The sequence below is a fragment of the Myotis myotis genome, unplaced genomic scaffold (assembly GCF_014108235.1).
Source record: "Myotis myotis isolate mMyoMyo1 unplaced genomic scaffold, mMyoMyo1.p scaffold_m19_p_18, whole genome shotgun sequence".
NCBI lineage: Eukaryota > Metazoa > Chordata > Mammalia > Chiroptera > Vespertilionidae > Myotis > Myotis myotis.
The window spans coordinates 32556526-32579882 of NW_023416322.1; the positions used below are offsets into that span (position 1 = coordinate 32556526).

The 23357-nt window shown below is 43.9% G+C and overlaps 1 protein-coding gene across 3 annotated transcripts in view; it reads left to right on the plus strand.

Moving 5' to 3' along the window:
* The window catches only part of HAO2 (hydroxyacid oxidase 2), a 155675-nt gene that overhangs the window by 48233 nt on the left and 84085 nt on the right, over positions 1–23357 (plus strand). For all 3 annotated transcript variants that reach the window (XM_036342859.1, XM_036342862.1, XM_036342860.1), the window contains one exon: positions 4908–5092. The gene's annotated coding sequence lies outside the window, so the exon portion shown is untranslated. The remainder of the gene's footprint in view (positions 1–4907; positions 5093–23357) is intronic.

The window sequence follows — 23357 nt, forward strand, 5'->3', positions numbered from 1 at the left end:
CAGGCGTGTGCTTTGGACACCGTGCCCCACCGACAGTCAGTGGGGGCCAGGTCCTCGCTGCCAACGTCTGACAGTCCCTGCTGGCCACCTCCTCCCTCTCCTCTCCGAGTCAGTGAGCGGTGGGGGAGGAGCTGCAATTGCTAAGAATAGCCGTGGTCTCTGGGACTTGCTCTTTCCGAGGAATCAATGGAATTAGAAATGAGATATTAGCTCTAATCAGTCGCATATGTTGGGTGCTTAGCCCTAGGAGAAGAATTTCTGAGTGCGGCTCCTCACCCACTGGGGGAGACACGTCCACACCTGTGGGTCTGGCAGGCCCTTCTTCTGTCCTCCAGAGGGTCCTGGACAAAAGGACCCCTTCGTCTGTGCTGTCAGTCTGTCATCCGGCCTGATCTGAAGTGGCCAGACTTCTGACTAAGCATCCCCTATGTGGCTTTTCAACAAGTGTCGAAGAATTTCAAGGCACACATAGACCCAGCCTGAGCCAAGAAGTGAAGGCTGAGGGAGAATTCCACACCCCTCCCTTTGTCCTGTTGCTTTTGTGTTTGAGGGAATTCGGCATACTGTGAGAGGATGGGTCTTTTGTTTTATTTAACTTTGTATCTTATACAAATTTAACCTCTGAGTAACTTGAAAGAATAGTCCAGTGAACTCTCCTGTGTGCCCTTCATGTAGATGCACAATTGGTCAGCAGTTTTCACTGAGCATATCAGTTTCTTCATACGGTCCCCTGGCCACCTCTATCAGAATCACCCCCAGAGCCCTGGCTCAGTTGGTTGGAGTGTCCTTCCACGCATCAAAGGGTTATGAGTTCAATTTCCGGTCAGGGTGTATACCGAGGTTGTGGGTTCAGTCCCTATTTGGGCATATGGCAGGCAACTGACCAATGTTTCCCACATCTATGTTTTTAACTCTCTCCCTTTCTCTCTCTCTAAAATCAGTAAAAACACATCCTCAGATAAATCACCCCAAACCTCTTCACACAGGACCTTAGGACAGCCTGGGGTGCCGCCTCTCTCTGCACAGGCCCAGGCAGTGTTGATGTGCTGATAGCTTGGAACTGCCCTCCAGTGAGCCTCACGCCAGGTCACGTGTCTATGAATTTGCCCCTTAGTTCTTTGTGTTGCCAAATCCACCAGCTCCGATGAGTGGTCAAAATACTGTGCCAGTGAATACTGTTTCTTTAGCCCCAGCGTTATGCCTTCAAGAAGTAAACAAGGAGAATCAGCCCATTTAGTTATTATGCATGACCCTTATTCACAGACCTGCAATGAAAATAAAATCTCATGCTAAGCTGCTTGCCAACTTTTTAATATTTAAGTTTAATTTATGTTTCACATTGAATGTTTATTTTGTAGCCCTGGGCCTGCGCTTCACTAGAAATGACCTCTGTGAATCCTTTGTGTGGGGGTGATGGGTGTGAATGCATACACACACTCACACGAAACACTAGTAGAACTTTTCAGGGTCAACATCTGAGTATTCCAAAGGGAGCAGAGAACAAAGTGAATTTTCTGGAGAGATTCAAAGTCCAGCGTCTAATCTATAGTTGTTTATATTTTGGGGTCTGCATTATGTCATTTAAAACAAGCAGACTTAAGCAAACAGGGGTGGGTGAAATGGACAAGGATGGGGCTGGGTGGTCAGGGAGCGAACAGCAGCCCAGGTGTCAGCACATTAAAGTCATGGTCAGGCATGAGCCATGGCCAGGTAAGAGATTGCAGCCCATCCCCACATGCTTCTTCAGATCGCTAAGTGTTTCTCAGGCATATTTGCATCCCCCACAATGCCATGCATACAACTGCACAGGACACATGCTCGGTGTTTGCTGAATTCTCACGAGAGTGCCATCCCTCAGCTTCGACACCACTAGCACAGATTTGGGGCTGATAAAGGGCCAGAAGACCTGTGATCTTGCCCCTGGGGCCCACATTTAGGTCTCCAGTGGCTTCCACTGCTCACAGCCACCAAGATGCACAACCTCAGGAACCATGTCCACTTACATAGCACAGAGTGTGAGTGCCGACCCAGAGCTGGGCACCTGACAGCTCTGCATCCATGATGCCCCTGGGCGGACCATGTGGCTGCTACAGCTTAGCCAATGGGATTCTGGTGGTTTACACTGACACTCCCACTGGTCACTCGCTCACAAATGCTACTCTTCAGTTTGTGCTGCTTTCTCAGGGAAACCTAGGGCCCATTTGCCTTTAGGGAATTCACCCTTCTCTTCCTCCCCAATACCTTTTATTCTCAGCATTCCTAACTGTTCTCTAAGCAATTCATGAATGCCCAGGGGGTCTGGGACTCTTACAGTTGAAGACATTTTTACTTTATCGAGGTTCTAATGAAAGGCCTTAGAGTTATGGCTCTCGGAGAAATGCGGGATAAATATGATATTTTGGGCACACACTTTTTCAATTATGGGCAGCTCAAACCTGGTATTGCTCCTCATCCATCTCAATCTGAAGGCTGGTGGGGAGGCTGATCCTAACATCTTTGCACACTTAATCTCAAACCCCACTCATGCAGCTTCTAAATTTTTTAAGATTAATCAAACCTAAGTCTTGCAAAGTGCACATTCTGATTTATATAGGTTTTGGCAAACAGGCACACCGACTAAAAACCCTCTTAGTTGGAAATGACAGCATCAGGGGAATGAGGGCGGGAGAATAGTACCAGGTTGCCCTGTTCTGATGAGCCAGTGGCAGCTCCCGGACCTTGGTGAAAGGACTGTAAACTTGGCGTCATGTTAAGGCGGGAGCCTCTAGGTAACATGGCAAGGACTGGTGTGGTTTTTCATCCTTAGTTTTATTTTTGAACTCTGATTCCCATGAAGGAAAACTCTAGAAAGTGCAGTCTCAGAGGAAATGGCACCAGGCTGGGCAGGGATTCGGTTACAGGGGCTGGCGGCACAAGGCCGGAAGCTGGAGTGAGCTCTGACTCAGGAACTCATTTCTAGAAAGATGACCAATGTCTAGGGCTCAAGGGGGCCAGTGAATTCGGACTTGCTTGAAGCCATTTCTACCCAAGAAGGTCCAACATAATAAATCAATATGGCAGCAATCAATAGAGGATAGTAACATATAGTCAGGCCTGGCACGACTTTATGGTTTCGGGTTGCTATTCCATTATAAGCATTTCCCACCACGAGTTAATCCTGATTTCGGCCTTAATCTTCAACAAACTTAAGCTTGTCTCTTAAGAGCACTGAAAGTTGAAGCCTTTTGGCTGGCAGTTCCCTGCTTCCCTGCCATGGGAGTCTGGAATGGACAGCCGGGCTGGATGGCACAGTGGGCTGAGGCTCAGGCAGAGTGCCTGCCAGCCCATGAGGGAGGGCAGTATTCAATACGGAATAAAGGCAGAAGCAAATAATAGTGTGAATCCCTGGAAAAAACATTGGTTTTTGTCAGACTAGCGTCAAAATTGGTTGGGGCTGCACCCTGCAAGTACCTGGGAAGGAAAAACTTCCTTTTCAAGATATACAGGGTGGTGTAAAAGTAGTTTTACAGTTATTCGTATGGAAAATAATACAATAACTAATAAATATTAATACAAGATAAACTGTGTTTCACATACTCACAACTGTAAACCTACTTTTGCCCCAACCTGTATGTCAAAAGAGCAGCACCTTCTATGAAAACAGAAGAAAGTTTAAAATTAGCACCAAGGCCCTGGCTGGGTAGCTCAGTTGATTAGAGCATCATCCCGATACACAAAGGTTTCAGGTTTGATCCCCAGTCAGGGCACATACAAGAAGCAACCAATAAGTGCATAAATAAGTGGAACAACAAATCTCTCTCTTTCTCTTTCTCTCTCTTTCAAATCAATTTTTAAAATATAAAAATTAGCACCCAGGAAAATATTTTTTAAAATAAATGTCTGGTTTGTGTTATTCTGGTATATGTTAGTCTACATTTTTGAAGGTCTTTTGTAATACTTGACTAGATTTTCTCAACCCATCACACGCACTGAAAATTTTTCCTGGGAGGACAGAGAAATTGTGTACCTTTGTATGTAGCGGGCAGCAGGAGTTCAGAGCACAGTTTAACCTGACGGGCCAGGTGTCTGGCCTGCTTTTGCAGAGTTCATTGCTCTCTGAGAAATAAGATTAACATACAGGAAATTGCAAGGACCCATATAAGCCAGATGGTGAGCGCCATAGGGATTCAGAGAAATGAGTGATAAATGAGGTTCATGGTCACAGGGAAAGGCATAAAAGACCCAAGGACAAATAGGAGACACTGGCAGGGGAAGGAGGAGAGTGACAGATCGAAGAGGCAGAGTGCTCATGGGCCTGGAGAAGTGGTCTCCAGCAGACGGAAGACAGAGTAGGGAGAGAGGGAAAAGAAAAGGGGGTGTTTTCATTTTTAATCTTTCACTTTATCCAGAAGGCCCACTGGAGATTTAGAACGAAATCAAAAAACTTCTGAGGCTTCAGTTCCACTCAAGGGCAAAGTTAACCAAATTATTTCACTGAGAGTTCAGGTGTGTTCATTAAGTCTCGGTTAGTAAAACAAGGTGGCTTGGCCTGGAATTTGGTTGAGGTTGGCCAACTTTTTGCTTTTATCTCCTGAAATATCCGTGTTGCTCTGTCTTTAACAGCAGTAGCAGCCGCAATAATACCGATGATAAGTACACTCCTACTCCATGTGTCGGGCACTGTTTTAAGCTCATTCAATGTATTGATTCATTTAATCCTCATGTCAACCTGATGAAGTAGGTACAAGTAGCATTCCCTTTACAGACAAGGAAACCAGGGCACAGACAGTTCCTGCTTTGCACAGACTCTACCATCACAGTTTCTCATAAGTTCCAGTAGGGTGATTCCAGTGCACAATAATGGCAGGGCCCAGGGCTCACAGGTGCTTTGTTTGGTTTTGCTTTTAATTATTATCACCTGCTCTTAGGTACCTTCAGTCATCTGGGAGTAAATATTTGAAACTGGTGCCTGGTCAAGCAGCGCTTCCTTCCTGGCGTGGTTGCGGATTTGGGGCGGTGAGCTGCAAGCTGCCCACCTTTCTGCACAGGACTTTGCATTCCACACTTGGAATTGGCTCCACTGGGTGCTGTTTACCTGGGCACACTCTACAAGGTAAGGCCTCGCACTTTACAATTCGCTTCATGTAATTATATCAGATCTTTAAAGACTTTTAGTTTCTTGAATTTCATTGTGTGTTGATGAGGAGCAAAGCATGGTAAATGCTGTCAAGAATACAATGATGAATAAGAAAAGGACTCTGACCTCATTTATAATGCTCTGGGTTAGGCATAGCAAGTAACATGGGGTCGGCATTGCATTTTAACACGAAGCCAAGCAAAACAGTAGAGTGTCCGAGCTGGGCTTGGTTCTGTTCTTCCCTAATCCAGGACTTACAGGCTGTGTGATTTTAGGCAAGTCACTTAACTGCACTGAGCCCAATTTGCTAATTTGTACAATATAAAGAATAAGAACTTATCCAATAGAATTCTCCTGATGATTAAATTAAATATTTCGATAAATGCATTATAGAAATGCTGAGAAGTGCTATGCAAATATTAATTACTATATTTCAACTATAATCAATTCTCCAATAGAAATGTTATGAGTTAAGGAAGGTGAATGGAAACTAGTGGGAGTATCTATTAACTCTGGTTGTAGATAATTCACTCTTCCTGTTTAGTCCTGTTCCAGTCACCTTTCCCTTTCCCTTTTGGAATATAGAGCTTCCATGGCTGAAAATCTTCTGTAGAGAACTAATGGGAAACCCTGGGAAGGAAAGGCAGGAGCTGGGGTGAAGAGAACGGAAGGTAGTTATTTGTGAATGATTGGCAGAGTTATTTCCAATCACAAAAATACCACAATCCAGGTATTAATCTGGAAATGTCCTAAATAAAGCAAAGCATGGAAGTATACCTGCTCTTTGGTGAGAAAAATGAGCCCCAAGGATTATTCCTAATTATTCCCTTCCTTTAATCATGTCTGATCTTCCAAAATATAGATTCAGACATCAACCCACCTCTAGATCTACTAAATATTTATTCCTTACAGCATTGTAGTCTCATGGAAGACGCAAATGGCAAATTTCAAAATGTTGTGTTATGTTAGGTGCTTCCAAAGGGAAAGCAAGGAGACTCTGGAGCCTCGCTTTATAAAACTGCCCAACACCGCCTGGGTACAAGGAGAGAAAGCCTCCTCAGAGGAAATGGCAGACGCAGGTGAACTGGTTACAAGTAAGCCTGCTCAAACAGAAACCTGCCTATCTGTGAATGGTCTTGCAGGCTTTGTACCATTTGGGACTATTTAAAGCAGTGGCTCTCAACCTTCCTAATGCCGCAACCCTTTAATACAGTTCCTCATGTTGTGGTGACCCCCAACCATAAAATTATTTTCGTTGCTATTTCGTAACTGTAATTTTGCTACTGTTATGAATCGTCATGTAAATATCTGATATGCAGGATGTATTTTCATTGTTACAAATTGAACATAATTAAAGCATAGTGATTAATCACAAAGACAATATGTAATTATATATGTGTTTTCCGATGGTCTTAGGCGACCGCTGTGAAAGGGTTGTTCGACCCCCCAAAGGGGTGGCGACCCACAGGTTGAGAACCGCTGATTTAAAGCCAACCGATGTGTCAGTCCATGTTGAAAGGACAATTTTAAAAATGAAACACCATAATCTCATATTAAATCAGTGACTGGGACAATACTGACCTAGTGGAAATGTCGTTTTGAAGCGTTCAGGCCAAGCAGAAAGTTTGCTGCTATAATGCCTAATGTTTATCAGGTCCTTTAGATGTTTATTTCATTTATTCCTCACAATAACCCCATAGATAGGTCTCATTATTATCTCTATTATTATTCACTCATGGTGGGAAATGCTTATAATGGAATAGTAACCCCGAGTGGCCTTGTGGGTAGAAGAAGGTATGAGCCTTTGATGAACAGGTGGAATCCATATTTCTTGGGACTTCACTTGGGGAGCAACTGACTCTTTTCCGTATTTGGGTTTCAAAATAAAATCTCTAAACTAGATAAAGATTAAAGTGGAGTGATTCGGCATTTCAAGTAACCAGTGTCTGAGAAACAGAAAAGTCAGCTTCATCAGAAGTACTTAGGAGAGGAGGCACTGGGGCGGTGGGCCTGGCTTGGAGGGTGTCAACCTGCGGGTGAGCATGGAGGTGGGGAGCAGGGAGTAGAGGACGCCTCCACATTCCTCCGTCGACTGCAAGTTGCTTTGTAAGGGAGGATTCCCCACTCGGGATCAATAAGCAGTTCTCAGCTGTATTCTGTTTAAAGCACATAAAAGTGTGGAAGCAATCATACCGTGGGGGAGTTTCCATGGGGCTGGAGGTGTGCTGGGGTGGAAGAATGAAGGCTGCCCTAGAGAGCTCGAGAGTGAGGAAGGGAAACAGCTGTGAGCATCTCTGGAAGGAAGAAACCCGAAAGATACACACACTGGGTGGAAGAGAAGGAGCCGGGAGACGGGCAGCAGAAAACAGCACATTTCCATTCATTTTACTTTGAAAATGTAATAGCCTTGTTTAAAAGAAATCAGGAATGGGTTCACACTGTATGAAAATTTGTTTTCAACAAATGAGTAAACAGTCCGGCTTTCACTTAAAAAATATAATCCACCTTTACTGTTTACTGTTTACATCCATGTGGGCTTGGCAGTACATAGTAGATTGACAGTAAAGTTTAATACTATTATCGTGAATTTAATGTGTCTACTGGTAGGATCCAATGAAACTGAGCACACTGATCCAAAAATGGAAATATGGTATATGTATTGCTCTTCCTTTTGTGTGGGCTGGAGATTTGTTGGTCTGTAAAGCAACCAAGATAACAGGAACATATGTTGGGAAACTAAATTAAAAGAAAGGTGGCTAGGGGAGAGGTAACTACTACCAACCGTGCTATGCATCGCCTTAATCTTTCTGAGTCTTTGTTTCCTCGTCTGATAAATGAGGGTAATACCCATCTCATGGGCTTGTTGTGAAATCAGATTAAACAAGTGCATATAACAGGGCTTGCCTTATGGTACTAGATACCGAGCAAATAAATGTTGGCCCACTTTCTCTGACAGACCCTCAGGTCCCACCATGTCTCTGGAGAAGCATTTGTTGACTGCCATGTAGGAATGCACTTCATGTCGTCTAAGGCAAATGGGGAGTGGGAAGTTGCCTCTTCCTCCAACCTCAAGAGACAGTAGTTAAGTTAGGAGGATGGATATTTTGTGCTGCTTGCTGTGTCAGAGAGTTGTTGGCTGTGGAAAGTTGGGGGCCGGGAGGGATGGGTCTTTAGATGTCTCTGTTAATCATACACTAGGTTGTTTCCAGGCAGCTGAAACAACTCCATTTTCTGGCATGGTTCACTTACTGCTGGCCTAGTCTGAGACAGCCTTGGAGAGGTTCCCAAAAGAAACTCAGTAGTAGGTGGTGTCCACTCCTCTTGGATATCATGGTAGGCACTTTCAAATGCAGCACCCCATTTGCTCCTCAGATCTACCCTGGGCAGTAATCTCCACTCTAGGGACGGAAAGACGACAACTGAGAGAGGCTAATTTGCCTGTAGACTTATTATAATCAGTGCCTGTGTTCCGAGACTATAGAGAAATATTGGGCCAGTGGAGGGGGAAGGAAAGAAGAAAAAGAACCAAGTCTGTTGGTATTGATTTAAGGTCCTCATTGCTTCTGCTGTGTACTTCTCTGCAGTGTGCTTGGACAACCTCTGGAGGTAACCAGCACACATGGAGTCTCTCCAGCCACCCCATAGCCACCCCCGGAGTTTCTGCTCAGGAGATAAGCCCCTGTGCAGACAGCTACTCACAAAAGGGGTTGTTTCAGAAATTAACTTTTCATTGATGAGTTTCATTTCATTGCCAAACAGACATGCCTATGTTAGCCATACGTGCTTCTCCAAGGAGGGGCCATGTTGTGGGATGATTTATAGGTATGCTGTTACTCTATATTGCTACTGGTGTCCCAGTGCACGGATTTGTGCACATTGAAAGAAAATTAATTAGAAGAAATATTTTAATATCGCTATTCGCATCTTGCTAGTGAAAAGAAAATAGGATTCTACTGAGTCTCCTATCTACCTCCTCCAGGACTTCTGTGCAGATCAAATGAGATAAGGCATGGGAAAACACTTCACAAACACTTGGTTGAACTGTAAAATGTTTGCACCTGGCTATAAAGCAAGTTGGGTTCCTGGGCTGAAGAAACTCCAAGGATGCTAATCGCTAGGGAGAAGAAGCCGGGCCTTGCTATATAACGTCATTACCCAGCGCCCACAGCCACCATTTTTGGGCTGGGCTGGGCTGTGGGTCACATTTTGTGCCATGGGGTCTTGGCAGCATTGGCTGCGATTTGGTGAGGTGTCGCTCTGGGGTGATGGCAGGGCCTGTGTCCCACTTGGAGGAAGCCAAGTGTTGGTTTGTTGGCACCAGGTCCATGGTGCCATTTATTTTTAAATGGCCAGTGTGCATCATGGCAGCTACTGCACTGAGTGTCTTCCCCCTGGTGGTCAGTGCACATCGTAGCTACCAGTCGGGCAGACAGACACTTAGCCTTTTATATAGTACTAGTGGCCCGGTGCACAAAATTCATACATGGTGGGGGGAGCATCAACCCGGCCTGCACCCTCTCCAATCTGGGACCACTGGCTCCTAACCGCTTGCCTGCCTGCCTGATCGACCCTAACCACTCTGCCTGCCGACCTGCTTGCCCCCAATTTCCGCCCCCAATTGCCCCCCCCCCCAGCCTGCTTGCCTCCAACTGCCGCCCCTGCTGGCCTGATTGCCCCTAACCACCTCTGCCTCGGCCCCGCCACCATGGCTTTGTCCAGAAGGTCTCCTGGAAGGTCTCCCGGTCTAATTAGCATATTACCCTTTTATTAGTGTAGATAGATAGATAGATTCTTACAATGATAAAAGAAATCACCACTTCTTAAATACCTGCTGCCTATAGACTAGCATCTTATGTATATCGTTTCATTTAATTCTCACAAACAACTCTATGAAGTATATATTATCACTCTCATTTTATGGACCAGAAGGTTCAAGGAGGTTATGAGGCTTGAAGTTCACAATAATTGGCAGATCAGTGATGTGCAATGCCATCTTTTTAATACTCAAGCATGTGGTCTTTCTATCTCACCATTGAGTCTCTCAAATAATCTCTGCATTGAAATGGATGTCAAGCCTGGGCTCTGAGATTTAAAGTCTGCTGCTCTCCTGAAAGAAGCTCTTCCTTTAGAAAGTTAATGTCCATCCCTAAACCTTTACACCCAGATAGATTTATGGATCAAAGATAAGATGATCTGTCTCTTCCTAGACATCTCCCAAGTGTATGATCCTGAAACCCAGGATCATACACCGTTTAGCTTTGAACCATTTCTCACCCTCTATTACGTATGCTGGCAAGATCTTTCTTCCCAGTGTTTCCCCAATTCACTCCTTGCCATCTAATCCCATTGTCACCACTCTCCTGTATTATTTCAATCGTTTCCTAACTTCTTGCTCCAGGCTTCCCCATTCTAAATCCTGCCGCTAGATCAGCCTTCCCCAAACCTCTTGTAAATGTCAATTCTCATTCAGAAACATTCCGTAGATGTGATGCAGCCATTTAGGCTAATGTTGGAAAAGAATAGTTAATGAATGACATGATATGGAAAAAAAATGTTCACAGTATGTTATTGGGGGGATGAGGGGAGGTTACAAAATCCACCAAATGTTAATGTGGTGATCTGTGTGTAGGGGTGACTTTAACTTCTTTTTGTTTATCTAGAATTCTTAATTTCTTGCAATAAACATTATTCTTGTAACACAGTTTTTAAAAAAAGTAGTCCTAGCCAGTTTGGCTCAGTGGTTGAGGACCGACCTATGAACCACGGGGCCATGGTTCAATTCCCAGTCAGGGCACCAGTGAGGGACATGCAGGAGGCAGCAGAATCAATGATTCTCTCTCATCATTGATGTTTCTTTCTCTCTCTCCCTCTCCGTTCCTCTCTGAAATCAATAAAAGTATATTTTTAAAAAATAGAAATTATACAGGATTCATTTTTCATTCAGTGAAAAATTTGCATAAACTTTAACCCAACTTACTAATTTTAGGAATCTATCATATAGAAAGATGGTCCTAACGTTTGATCTAGACCAAAAGCATCAGCATCACCTGAGAACTTGTTAAAAATGCAAATTCTCGGGCCCCACTCCTGACAAAATTCTGAAACTATTCTGTGTCTATTGTTGGACAAAGCAAACAAACTAAATATATTTATGTCATCATGTGGTAGGCAGAATAACGCCCCTCTTCTCCAAGCATCCATATCTGGAACCTGTGATATGTTATATTACTGGCAAAGGGAACTGTACAGATAGAACTAAGGTTACCTGAATTTAGGGGCTTATTCCAGATTATCTGAGTGGGCCCAAGGAAATCACACGGGCCCTTAAAAGTGAAACAGAAAGGCAGAAGAGTAAGTAAGAGAGAGGAGGCAACAAGGGAAGGAGCGGTAGGAGAGAGTCAAATCATGACGTGGAGTCGGCTTGCCGCTGCTGGTTTTGAAGATAGAGTAAGGGGCCATGAGCCAAAGCATGCAGGTAACCTTCAGAACCTGGGATTATCCCTCAGTTGATAGTCAGTAGAGAAATGGCAGCCTTAGTCCTGCAGTCACAAGGAGCTGACTACCCTCAAGATCTGTCATATTGGATTAGAGCCCACCTTAATGATTTCAGGTTTACTTGAATACCTCTGAAAAGACCTTACCTCCAAATAAGATAACATTCAGGGTTTAAGGAATTACTACATACATACGTACACACATATACACATGCACATACTTTATGGTTATATTTTATTTATACATTTCCCTCAAACCATGTCAACTGACAGGACCTAGGAGTAGTAACATCACTGCAGCAGTGAGCACACCCAGCACCCAGGTCTTGATTTCTAAATATCATTTCCCACTAAAGAAATCAGGGCTCTTTGAATAAATGACTGCTCTGGGTCTGGTGCAGGGCCAGCACAAGTGAGCCTGGAGAATCTTGGTGTGCCAGAAAGAAAGGAAATACTTAAAGATTAATGAGGTCATGTCAAAAGGACACAGGATCCTGCTTGAAGGGGTTCCCACTTGCCAAGTTTGGGATAATTTGAACATCAAAAAGAGAATGACAGTAATGGATTATAATCCATTGAAGTTTTTTGGGAGGAAAAAAATCCATGAGTCCATAATTATACTCAAAAAAGAGACTTTTAAAGAAAAGAAATCCGTCTAATAAATGTAGAAGGAGAGAGAGAATTAGAAAATCAGTGCATTCCAGCCCCTAATGTAATAACTGATTCAGGCACGGATCAACACAGATGCTAAGCACTGAGCACAAGACTCCTGAGGACCAGGACGTTCACACAGCATCAGTATATCTCCTCACAAGTTATTTATTAATTACAAAGGGGGGAAGGCACACTTTTTTAAAAATAGAGAGATTTGTGGCCACTGCTTTAACTGAGTGTTAGCATCACCAGTAGTGCAGCATCTGACATTATTTAAGCCTTTTGATACGAGGCCCACCTGATATGAAGTACACTTTTAGATTATTTTTGCCCCAAAAATTCTTAACTTGAATTTAACCATGAGAAACAACCATATAAATCCAGAATGCAACACATTCTATATAGACAACTGGCCTGGATTCTTCGTAAAAATAGATGTCATAAAAAAAAAACTACAACTGAAAGAGAATTCAGGGAACCATTCTAGATTAAACTAAACCAAAGAAAGCACCATATGCAATATGCAAACTTCATTGCATTCTTTATTTTTTAAAAATGTTTTAAATGACATTTAGAGAACAATTGGGAAATTTTTAGTGGGAAAAGTATATTGGATAATAATTATGAAATGTGTTGCTAATTTTTTCTTAAGTGTGATAATAATGTTGTAATTATGTTTGAGAATGTCTTTATTCTTGGGAGACACATGCTGAAGTTATTTGGTTCAGTGCCATGATATCTGCAAGTTATTGAAAACAGTTTAGAAAAATATGGTGTACTCGAACTGGCTCTTACCAGCTCCTGAGAGCAGATAAATATTCAGGAATTTTGCATGCCGTTTAACTACTGGTTTAATCTCAATAACTTGAAATCAGCCATGATGGGAGTTTTTACACCACAGAAATTGGCAAATACTGCAAGCCAGGGCTACTCCTCTCCCACAAATGCCTGGTTTATCAGCACATCTCTGTATATGGAATCACATGTCAATAATTGGTTTTGCAACTTAAGTGTGCCTTGTGTTCAGTATGATATTTCTTCAACCTTTGTGAAGATTTAAAAAAATTTTTTTTTCTAAGTAAAAGTTGGGAAAAACAGAAAAGAAAAAGTCCTTCCTTCCTGGGAATCCTGAGAGCCACAGAGAAGGATGGGGGGGGGGGGGGCATTTAGGAATCTTCCAGGTGAGACTCTGAGACTAAGATATGTCAGTGGCTCCAGGCGTCCTGAGTGGGGAACCACAGCATGAGGCCCGTCTGACGCCCCCAGGAAAGGGGAGCGTGTCCTGCTTTTCCTGGGTGTGCACAAGCCACTCTCTCCTCCCTTCCCTCTGTGCCTGGCGCTGGCTGCTGTGTTGGTAATTGGCCTGAGTGGACAGGATCCTACAGAAGCTTCCAGTTGTAATTCCTTTGGAGGAAAACATCCAAGATAGCCTATGGCTTGTGCAGTGACTGAGGCAACTGTGAGTGGCTGCCTGGGCCTCTCTGTGTTTTCCTGTTCTTCTCATTTGTCTTTCCATCACTGATTCCCTGTTCCTCTACTCGGCAAACTGCGGCTCGCGAGCCACATGCGGCTCTTTGGCCCCTTGAGTGTGGCTCTTCCTAAGCCTTAGGAGTATCCTAATTAAGTTAATAACAATGTACCTACCTATATAGTTTAAGTTTAAAAAATTTGGCTTTCAAAAGAAATTTCAGCCCTAACCGGTTTGGCTCAGTGGATCGAGCGACGACCTGTGGACTCAAGGGTCCCAGGTTCGATTCTGGTCAAGGGCATGTACCTTGGTTGTGAGCACATCCCCAGTAGGGGGTGTGCAGGAGGCAGCTGATCAATGTTTCTTTCTCATCGATGTTTCTAACTCTCTATCCCTCTCCCTTCCTCTCTGTAAAAAAAATCAATAAAATATATTTTTTTTAAAAAAAGAAATTTCAATCGTTGTACTGTTGATATTTGGCTCTGTTGACTAATGAGTTTGCCGACCACTGCTCTACTCCTCCTCTGCTCTCTGTACTACCACTGTTACTCAGGAATGCCCTCCCACACGCTTGCTAATCTTACCCACGCTTCTAGAGGACTCTCCAGACACACCTCCTCTATCAGACCTCCCCACAATAACCCCTGCCTCTTCACCATGCCCCATGGCACTGTTGTCTGTATCACCCCCTGTCACAATCTCTTCCAGGATTGAATTCTGTGGCTGAGTTTTTAAACTGATCCATAAGCTCCCAGAGGGCAGAAACTAGATTCTGTATGTCCTTGCTGTGTAAAAACACTATTTTATCACAAGTAGAGGTTATCATAAAATATCCATTGGATTCTATTGAATTTCTTCCCTCTCTGTATCTTCTCAATATTCTTTTTTCCTTATTCCGTTCATCCCAGGGCATTTCGTTCATGCTCTCGTTAGCTTATTTCTTCCTCCCTCTACTTGGCCCTCCAAGGCGGAAGGTGTGGTTGCCCTGATTCAGGCTTGCTTCTCAGCCCCTTGCCATGGAGCTCTTAGACACCTAATTCCATGTAAGAAGAACAGCTGCCCCGGACAAACGCACATCATCATCCACTGTCCTCACTCAGGCTGTCTGTCCCCAGAGCTCCCGGCTCCACAAAGGAAGCCGTGTGGGGCGCACAGAACTCCAGACATCTGCCTCCCACATTTTTTTCTCTCATCCCCTCTCCACCCACCACCACCCCCCTTGAATTCTCTGGACCCATTCTTGTGGTAAAATCTCACACATTTTCTCAATCTATATGCAAACCAGGTAGGATTGACAGCTGGGGAAAGCTGCATGTCCGGGGCCCAGCGCTATCTGTCTCCCTCTGAGGGAGATCTTTGAGCTCCGTGACAATGCCTGGAAGCCATGGCCTTTGTCCTAGGCTCTGCCCTGGCCCAGGCGAGCGCCTGAACCCTGCAAACGTGTGGGGCCTTTAGCAGTGGAGGGGTGGGGGGAGGCGGTAACCAGAGCCCCCACATGCCCGTGACTCGTGTCCTCTGAAGAGATCAGGGTGTTATTAGAAACCTCGCCTGCCAAACGCAGGGCAAATGTAACCAATTTATTAATGCCGGAAAACCAATGTGTGAAATTGGACCGAGGGGAGAGGGGCACCAGGCCTCTGCTCCCTTCCTGCTCGCAGGCAGTGGCGGAGGGAGGCTGGTGGACAAAGGGTTTGTCTTCTGCAGGAGGTTGTCACTGTCCTAATCGCATGAGAGAGTGGCAGCAGAGACTCCAGGCCCAAGTTTCAGAGGCTGGGAGGTCACTGTGTCCACCATCCCCGGGCTGGCTGTGATGCCTGGGCCTGAGCTCCCAGGTTGGGCAGGAAGGCCCAGAGCTTGGGCTCCCACGGTCCCAGCTCTGCTCCTCCCTGTGGGGAGCAGTCGAGAACGGGGGAGTAAGAATGATGCATTTCCAGTCGCAAGTCTCTCAGTTTCCAAAATGAGCTTGTGTGCTGGCCACTTAGCCTTTCCCTACAAAGGCCTTCGGTCCGTCTCTCAATGTTCCATGGTGGTTGCAGTTTCCTTCAGAGCAGCATGAATGTTTATGTCCAATTGCCATTGATTGCCCTCTAAGCAGGAGACTAGGTTAAAGAAGACATTAGCAGTCACCATTTATTAAAGGGTTACTGTATGGCAGTGGTTCTCAACCTTGGCTGCACATTAGAATCACCCGGGAATCTTTTTAAAATCCTGATTTCTGGGCCTCACCCTCCGGAATTTCTGTTTCTTTGTTACTAATGTTGTGGCCCCACCCCATAACAAAGCATAAGAATAATGGTAACTCTAAAAATAATAACGGCAGTAATCATAACGCAAAGGATTGGCTATGTAAGTATCAATCCAACCAAAGGTTGAGCCAGAAACCCTTCCAAGGAGACATAGCTGAAATGTAAGTATAATTTAGTAAGAGGAAATATATACAATTCTATCTGGAGAGTGACTGTAAATGGAGGTTGGTCCTAAGGATTAAAAGTAAATCTGAAGAGCACTGATCTTAATCTTTTCGAGCCAAAGAAGCCATTTCTAAAGGGCTTCAAACAATGTGGTTCTCTTGGTAAAAGTTTTCCAAATGTGAAAGGTCATTGCTGGCACCTGATAGGCCTAGCCAGGCCCACAGACAAGTTTTGTTTGGTCCACACTGAATTGACTCATAGTATTTTTTAAAGTTGTCAACTAATTTCACATAGGAAAATATAGGTGTCTAGCTTTTATTGAAAAATTGGGAAGACCTGAATTAACCACACCAGCAACAGTGGGGTGGAGCTATAAAGTAGCAGCTGCTCCCTTTAGAAAGGTGCACTCTCTAGTTTGCCGCAGTCCCCACTCTTCCCTATCATCACCTGCTCCCTGCCCTGCTTTACTCCTCTGTGTTAAGCTTTTTTGAGCCTCTGTTGGTGTTTGAGTGTGTGACCCCCTAGTGCAGTGGTCAGCAAGTCGCGGCTTGCGAGCCACAGGCAGCTCTTTGGCCCCTTGAGTGTGGCTCTTCCACAAAATACCACGTGCGGGCACGCACATACAGTGCGATTGAAACTTCGTGGCCCGTGCGCAGAAGTCATTTTTTGACCTGGGCGAGTCTATTTTGAAGAAGTGGCGTTAGAAGTGGGGGTATGTTCACTGAGGTTGACCCCTCAGATTGAGGACGTTTTTAGCAAAGGCCAGCTTAGGAGTACCCTAATTGAGTTAATAACAATGTACTTACCTATATAGTTTAAGTTTTAAAAATTTGGATCTCAAAAGAAATTTCAATCGTTGTACTGTTGCTATTTGGCTCTGTTGACTAATGAGTTTGCCGACCACTGCCCTAGTGGGTAAGCTTGCCTTCAGCTATTTGAGCTGAAATTAGCTTCTTAAGACCCTGAACTCTCCTTGTTCTGTCTTATTCCACACTCAGCATGCAACCTTCTGAGAATTTGGCTTCCGTGTAATTTGCCTATAACGAAAGAATGCATTGATCTTCTGCCCTGAGCATCTTGCTGTCTATGAGGAGGTGCATAGAGTACATGTAAAATGGCTTCAGCTTCGGAGTCAGACGAATCTGGTTCCAATTCCAACACTCTCACTTACTAGATAAGGTCACCAGGAGGCCTTGTGGCACCCTGCCAGTTACCTTCTCCTGGAGATGTCACCCTGGGTCACCGAGGGCCACATACCAGAATATTCAAATTACAAAACATTTTTGTGAGCAAAATTAATACTCCTAAGTCATAAATTACAGCGCTTCAATCCAACCAACCAACAAACAAACATGTTTCTCTAGAGAAAAATCCAAAAAGGGTAGAAGGTGTTGGCCAAAGACGCTGCTCTGTAATGGCTCTCTGTTCTAGAGAGGCAGAGAGGGACTGGGGGCTGGAACATGGGGTTTGAGCTTAGGAGACTTGTATTCAAGCCCTAGTCTTTCCTTCATTAACTATGTGGACCTAAGAAAGTCGTTAACTGCTCTGAGTTCCTCAAATATAAATTCCCTCCCTACATACCTAATAGAAACTTTGTAAGGATTAAACGAAATAAGGAGGGGAAGACACTAGGAAAATTGTACAATGGAATGGTTAATATCAAAATTTTATAAGCCCAGTGAACACAAGCTTTGGAAATAGAAGAAGAACCCAAGAAGGCCTTACCAGGAGTCTCTAGCCAGCCAGAGTAGTTTTCACAACCAAAAGATTCATGCCAGGCTCAGAGTACCCATACTATCAGAGCCGGGAGTGACCTCAAATCAGACTCTGCTTTGTGAAATAAAACAGTAATGTCCATTGATGATGAGGGTGGGAGAAAGAGTCTCACAAACAGTGTGGATGAAAGTATAAACTGGGACTAAGAGGGCAATTTGGTGGTACCTACCGAAATTTTAACAAAAATATATTAGTAGTTGGCAGAAGGATCTATTGGTAGGTGGTGGTACATGATGATCCACTTTTCCTTTTACACCTCTCTGTGTCACTTTTGTTCTATGAGGCTTCATTCTCCAAAGAGACCAGGAGAGATCTGAGAATAATTACAGAGAGGGTAAAAGAGGACAGGACTTACTGGATTTCCATCTTGCCCCCAGGCTCGGAGATTGATACTCTACACACTTCCTTTTATTCACTCTTTATAGCAACCCTGTCTATAGGAGTGTAAAGGCCAGGATCTGAACCAGTATTTGCTAGACCCTAAAGTCCATACTCTTTACTCATGGGAAATCAGAAGGGCTTGGTGATAAGGTTTCCAGCATCCTTACTTCCCTAAACTTTGTGAGAATCACTGTGGACACCAGCCTTCAGTAGCCCCGGGGAAGAATGTATTCTGTTAGGTTACGTTGTGCTTAGGGAAGGAGTACTTCTTATATCATGCAGAGTTTGAAGACCAAGTGGTTGTTCGCCTTATATAGCTCTATGTTTTCTGTTATTGCTGCTGTAACAAATCAAAAACTCAGTGGCATAAAATACAAATTATTGTCTTACAGTTCTATAGGTTAGAAGTTTGACAGAGGTATCGTGGGGCTAATATCAAGGTGAGCCAGGACTGAGTTCCCTTCCGGAGGCTTTAGGAATTCCTTCCTCGCCTTTTCAGCTTCTATAAGCCACCACTTTGGATGGTGGCCCCCTTCCTCCAGCAATGATAGGTAAAGTCCTTTTTCTTTTCTTTTTTTAAAATATATTTTTATTGATTTCAGAGAGGAAGGGAGAGGGAAAGAAAGATAGAAACATCAATGATGAGAGAGAATCATTAATTGGCTGCTTCCTGCACACCCCCTACTGGGGATTGAGCCCGCAACCCGGGCATGTACCCTTGACTGGAATCGAACTGGGGACCCTTCAGTCCACAGGCTGACGCTCTATCCACTAAACCAAACCAGCTATGGCTGAAGTCCTTCTTACATCGCATTGCTCCAATCTTCTCTTCCCCCTCTCTCTGCCACCTTTATGGACACTTCTGATTATTTTGGGCTCACCTGGATGTTCCAGGACAGTTTCCCCACTTTAAGGTTAAGCAATTAGCAACCTTAATTCCCTCTACAACCTTAATTCTCCTTTGCCATGAAACAACATAATCACAGGTTCTGGGGATTAGGATTTGGAAATCTTTGAGGGGAATCTCTGCTATCACTCTTGTGCTAGTTCTGGAAATTTACAAGGAGAGGCTCAGGGAAGCTGTGGTGAGGAAACAGTTAACTAGCCATCCAAGAAACATAATGATCTCTTGACAATGTTGACTGTGGTGTAGACCTGTGGGCCAAGAGCTGGTCTGTTGGGGTAGGTGGCCCACATCTTCGAAGAAAAGCTCATCAAGCCATGACCAGTGGAAACCAGGACACCAGTCACCTGGGAAACCAAGTAAACATAAACACACAGTCATCCATCACTGCCATCTGGAAAAAATTGGGTAGTGAGGGTCTTCCTGTTAGACCCTGCTCCAGTATTTATTTGTGTAGCTGCAGATTGCAGACCAGCCTTTCTGTCAGCGATGCTTCAGTGAGGTGCATGGGGCTGAATCTCAGCTTGGAACTAAAACATACCACCATTCTGTGTGCATGTGGATGTAAATATTACCAGCAGACAGGTCACTCAAGAGATAGGTGTCCATATTTCCAAGTCTAAACAATCTCTGTCGGTCAGGTAGGGAGGCCCCAAGTGCTTGTTAAAAACATTGTCTTTTGAAAAAGTCTGAATTCCCAGTGAATGCTGCCTGTGTTCTGCTCTGCCCAGGAGCTGTGTCTGGGAGCCTGGTCCTACAAGCAATACCCTAGTCAGTGATTTCAGAGATGTGCAAGGAAGAGATGGTTTTAGCTGGGTCCACTGTAGCCAGTGATTCACTAAGTTACATGGGCTCTCCTTCCAGCAGTCCTTCCTCACTGTTTTGAATTGCTGCTCCCTCACAGTAGTGAGATTTGCCCTGCTCCCTTCATGTGTTCTCACCCTGTCCCCCCAGTGAATCAAAGATATTGACAAGGCAGCTGGCTAGAGTTTGCCGGGGCAAGTCTGAGGCATGGATCAGAGCAAAGTGAAGTGACCCATACAGGGAACAAACCTATGACCTTGGCCTTCTCAGCTCTATATCAGGGGTGGAGAACCTTTTTTCTGCCAAGGGCCATTTGGATATTAGCCTTTTATTATATAGGATGTAATAGAAATATTAATTATAAAGATAATTTTATAATAAAAAATTTATAAATGTATTATGATTTATGTAAAATAATTGAGATATTTTCCATTCTTTTTTGGTGCCAACTCTAGCAGCACATCTTAAGTTGGACTCTCCATGTTTCAAATGGCCACATGTGACTCATGGCCACTGCACTCAACAGTTTAGCTTTAGATACCATCCACTCTCATTGGTCAATATTATTATTAATTAACATCTAAATAACCCTTAATAAAAAATTCTTACTTTTATTAATTCACTAGTAATGAGCATGCTGATAAGTGACATGATTTCCACTTTATAGTTGAAGAAACAGGCTTATCTTCAAGGGAGTAAGTGGTAGAGTTGGGACGTGAAGTCCCATGCTTCCCAACACATCAAATACTGTCATTCCTTTAGGGAATCTCCCCAGAGTGTAGAACAGATGGGGATGCTTCTGAAAAGATCCCATGAAGTGAGTCTTAGTTTTAATGAACTATCATGTGATAGTTAATTCAGGTCAAATGGTTTAGGCGGGCACGGCCAAACTGTAAATGTCATGTTGTGATGGCATTTAAGACCTGCCCAGGATTCCGTGAGCCACTGGCTTCCGTTTGAGAACAGCTTCAGTTTGAGACCTGCTACCTGACTCTGTCCTAAGCTCATTGTGTTAGCAACTGTCCCAGCTCTGGCTGGGCACCTTCATATTCTGAGAAGAAAAGCGAGGCTTGTGGAGAGACACATTACACGCAGTTCTCTACTTTCCATTATTTAGTTCATTTCAGAGCTCCAAGGAACTTGCCTGAACCTTTGAGTCCTGCTTTCAGAAAGAAAAATGAATTCATCTTCATTCTTTTCTTTCTGGTTTTCTTTCAAATTTTATAGTATTTGATAACACCTCCCAATTTTATTCCCAGCAGCTTTGCCTGTGCCTTCCAATCCCTTCCCAGTGATGCTCTCATAAAGGCTTAATTATGGTTGTTTTGTGGCATTAATTTTTGCACAGTCTGGCTGGTCTAGAATGCCCCTTTGCTTGAAACTCTGATGCTATGACTTTCCTCTTGAAATCGAAATCATCTTGGAAAAGACAACCAGAGTTTCACCCAAACCATGTCCAAACAGGTCTGGTCTCCAAACCATATCTGGCATGAAAAGAGGCTCAGTGTAGCACACAATAGATGTCTGTAGTCCCATTTTTAGGCCAGCTGGTTCTGAAGACCTGTTTCTTCTCTGTTGACCCCACTTCTTCCCCCCATCAGACCAACTCCTAGGGGAGGGACCCTGACAGGCATCACGAACTTGCAGGAATGAACACATGGATTTTCCTAAAACATATGTGAATCTGCTATCTTCTGGTTAAGATACCTCAGTGGCTTAGCACACTCTACAAGATGAAGTCCAAACTCTTTAATCATGCAACAAAGCCCTCCCTGTTAGGACTCTTTTCTACCTCCCCAGCCTCCTCTCTCATACCTCATATGCCATGTCCCAATGGCACAAACATCCACATCCCTGCAGTTTTCCTAGAAATAACAGGTGGATTCAAGCCTGTGATCTCTGTACCTGAATGGTCAGTTCTTCCAACCGCATCTCTGTGTACCTGGCTGACACTCAAGAACCGTTCCCCCTCCCCATAGAAATGATTACTTTTTCAAACACTGTTCACTCTCCAGCACAACACATATGTGCTGCTGTACTGTTTGTTTAGATGGCTAAACAAAAGGTTCCTGGGGGCATGACTTGGTCTTGGTTGTCGTCGATCCTCCTTTGCATGTCAAGATGTCTAGTGCATAAATAAGCATCTTATGTATTTACTAGAGGCCCAGTGCACGAAATTCGTGCACAGGTAGGGTCCCTAGTGGCTGCTGGCTGCTGGCCAGGGTCTCCCTTCCCGTGGTTGGCCGGCCAGCCAGCCGTCCCCACCCCCTGGTCTGCACCAGGCAGAGTGGCTAAAACTCCAATATAAAACCCACAGTCTTACTGGCTAGAAGAACCAGAATATGGGGCAACCACAAGTAGAAAATTAAGGGGAATCCAAGAAAGGATAGAGGCGAAGAGGGAAACCCAACTGCCCACATCTCTGATTAGTCCTTGAACCATACTTACTCAGGGCAGACACCAAGCCACCTAGTAAAGCTAAAAGAGCTGACCTGAGATTTGAGCTGTTACCTTCAATAAGGGAACTACTAAAAGAATAATAAGGAAATATGATGAACACTATTACACCAATAAATTTCACAACTTAGAGAAAGTGAACAAATTCCTTGAAAGATGCAAAACAGCAAAGCTTTCTCAAGATAAGTGGCACATTTCTATATTGACTTAAAATTGTGAATTCATAGTTTAAAACCTTCCCAAAAGGAAACTCCCATCCATTCCAGATGCTTCACTGATGAAGTCTGCATAAAGGAAGATATACTAGTATACCAATTCTATTTTTTTTAAAACATAATGGGAAGAAAAACTTCCCAATTCATTATCCTGATACCAAACCCAGACATTATAAGAAAATAAAACTACAAACTAATATTCCTCATGAATACAGATGTAAAAAAATTCCTACAAAATTGTATTAGCATATCAACTCCAGCAATATTTTAAAATGATAATCCATCATGACCAAGTGGGGTTTGTCCTTGGAATATTTGAAAATCACTCACTATAATTTACCATCTCAGCAGATTAAAGGGAAAAAAACCATATGATCATCTCACTAGATGCAGAAAGATCATTTGACAAAATTCAACACAAAAGCATTCATGATGAAAACTCTAAGCAAACCAGGAATTACAGGTACCGTCCTCAGGTTGGTAAAGGTCATCTATGAATAACCAAATACAAAATACAGCTAATGACACACCTAATGGTGAGAGACTGGATACCAATACCAAGGTCAGATGCAAGGTAAATATTCCCACCCTTACCACTCTGATTCAACATCATGCTGTCTACAAGGGATGCACTATAACCATTAAAACACAGATTCAAAGTAAAAAGAAAAAGGCAT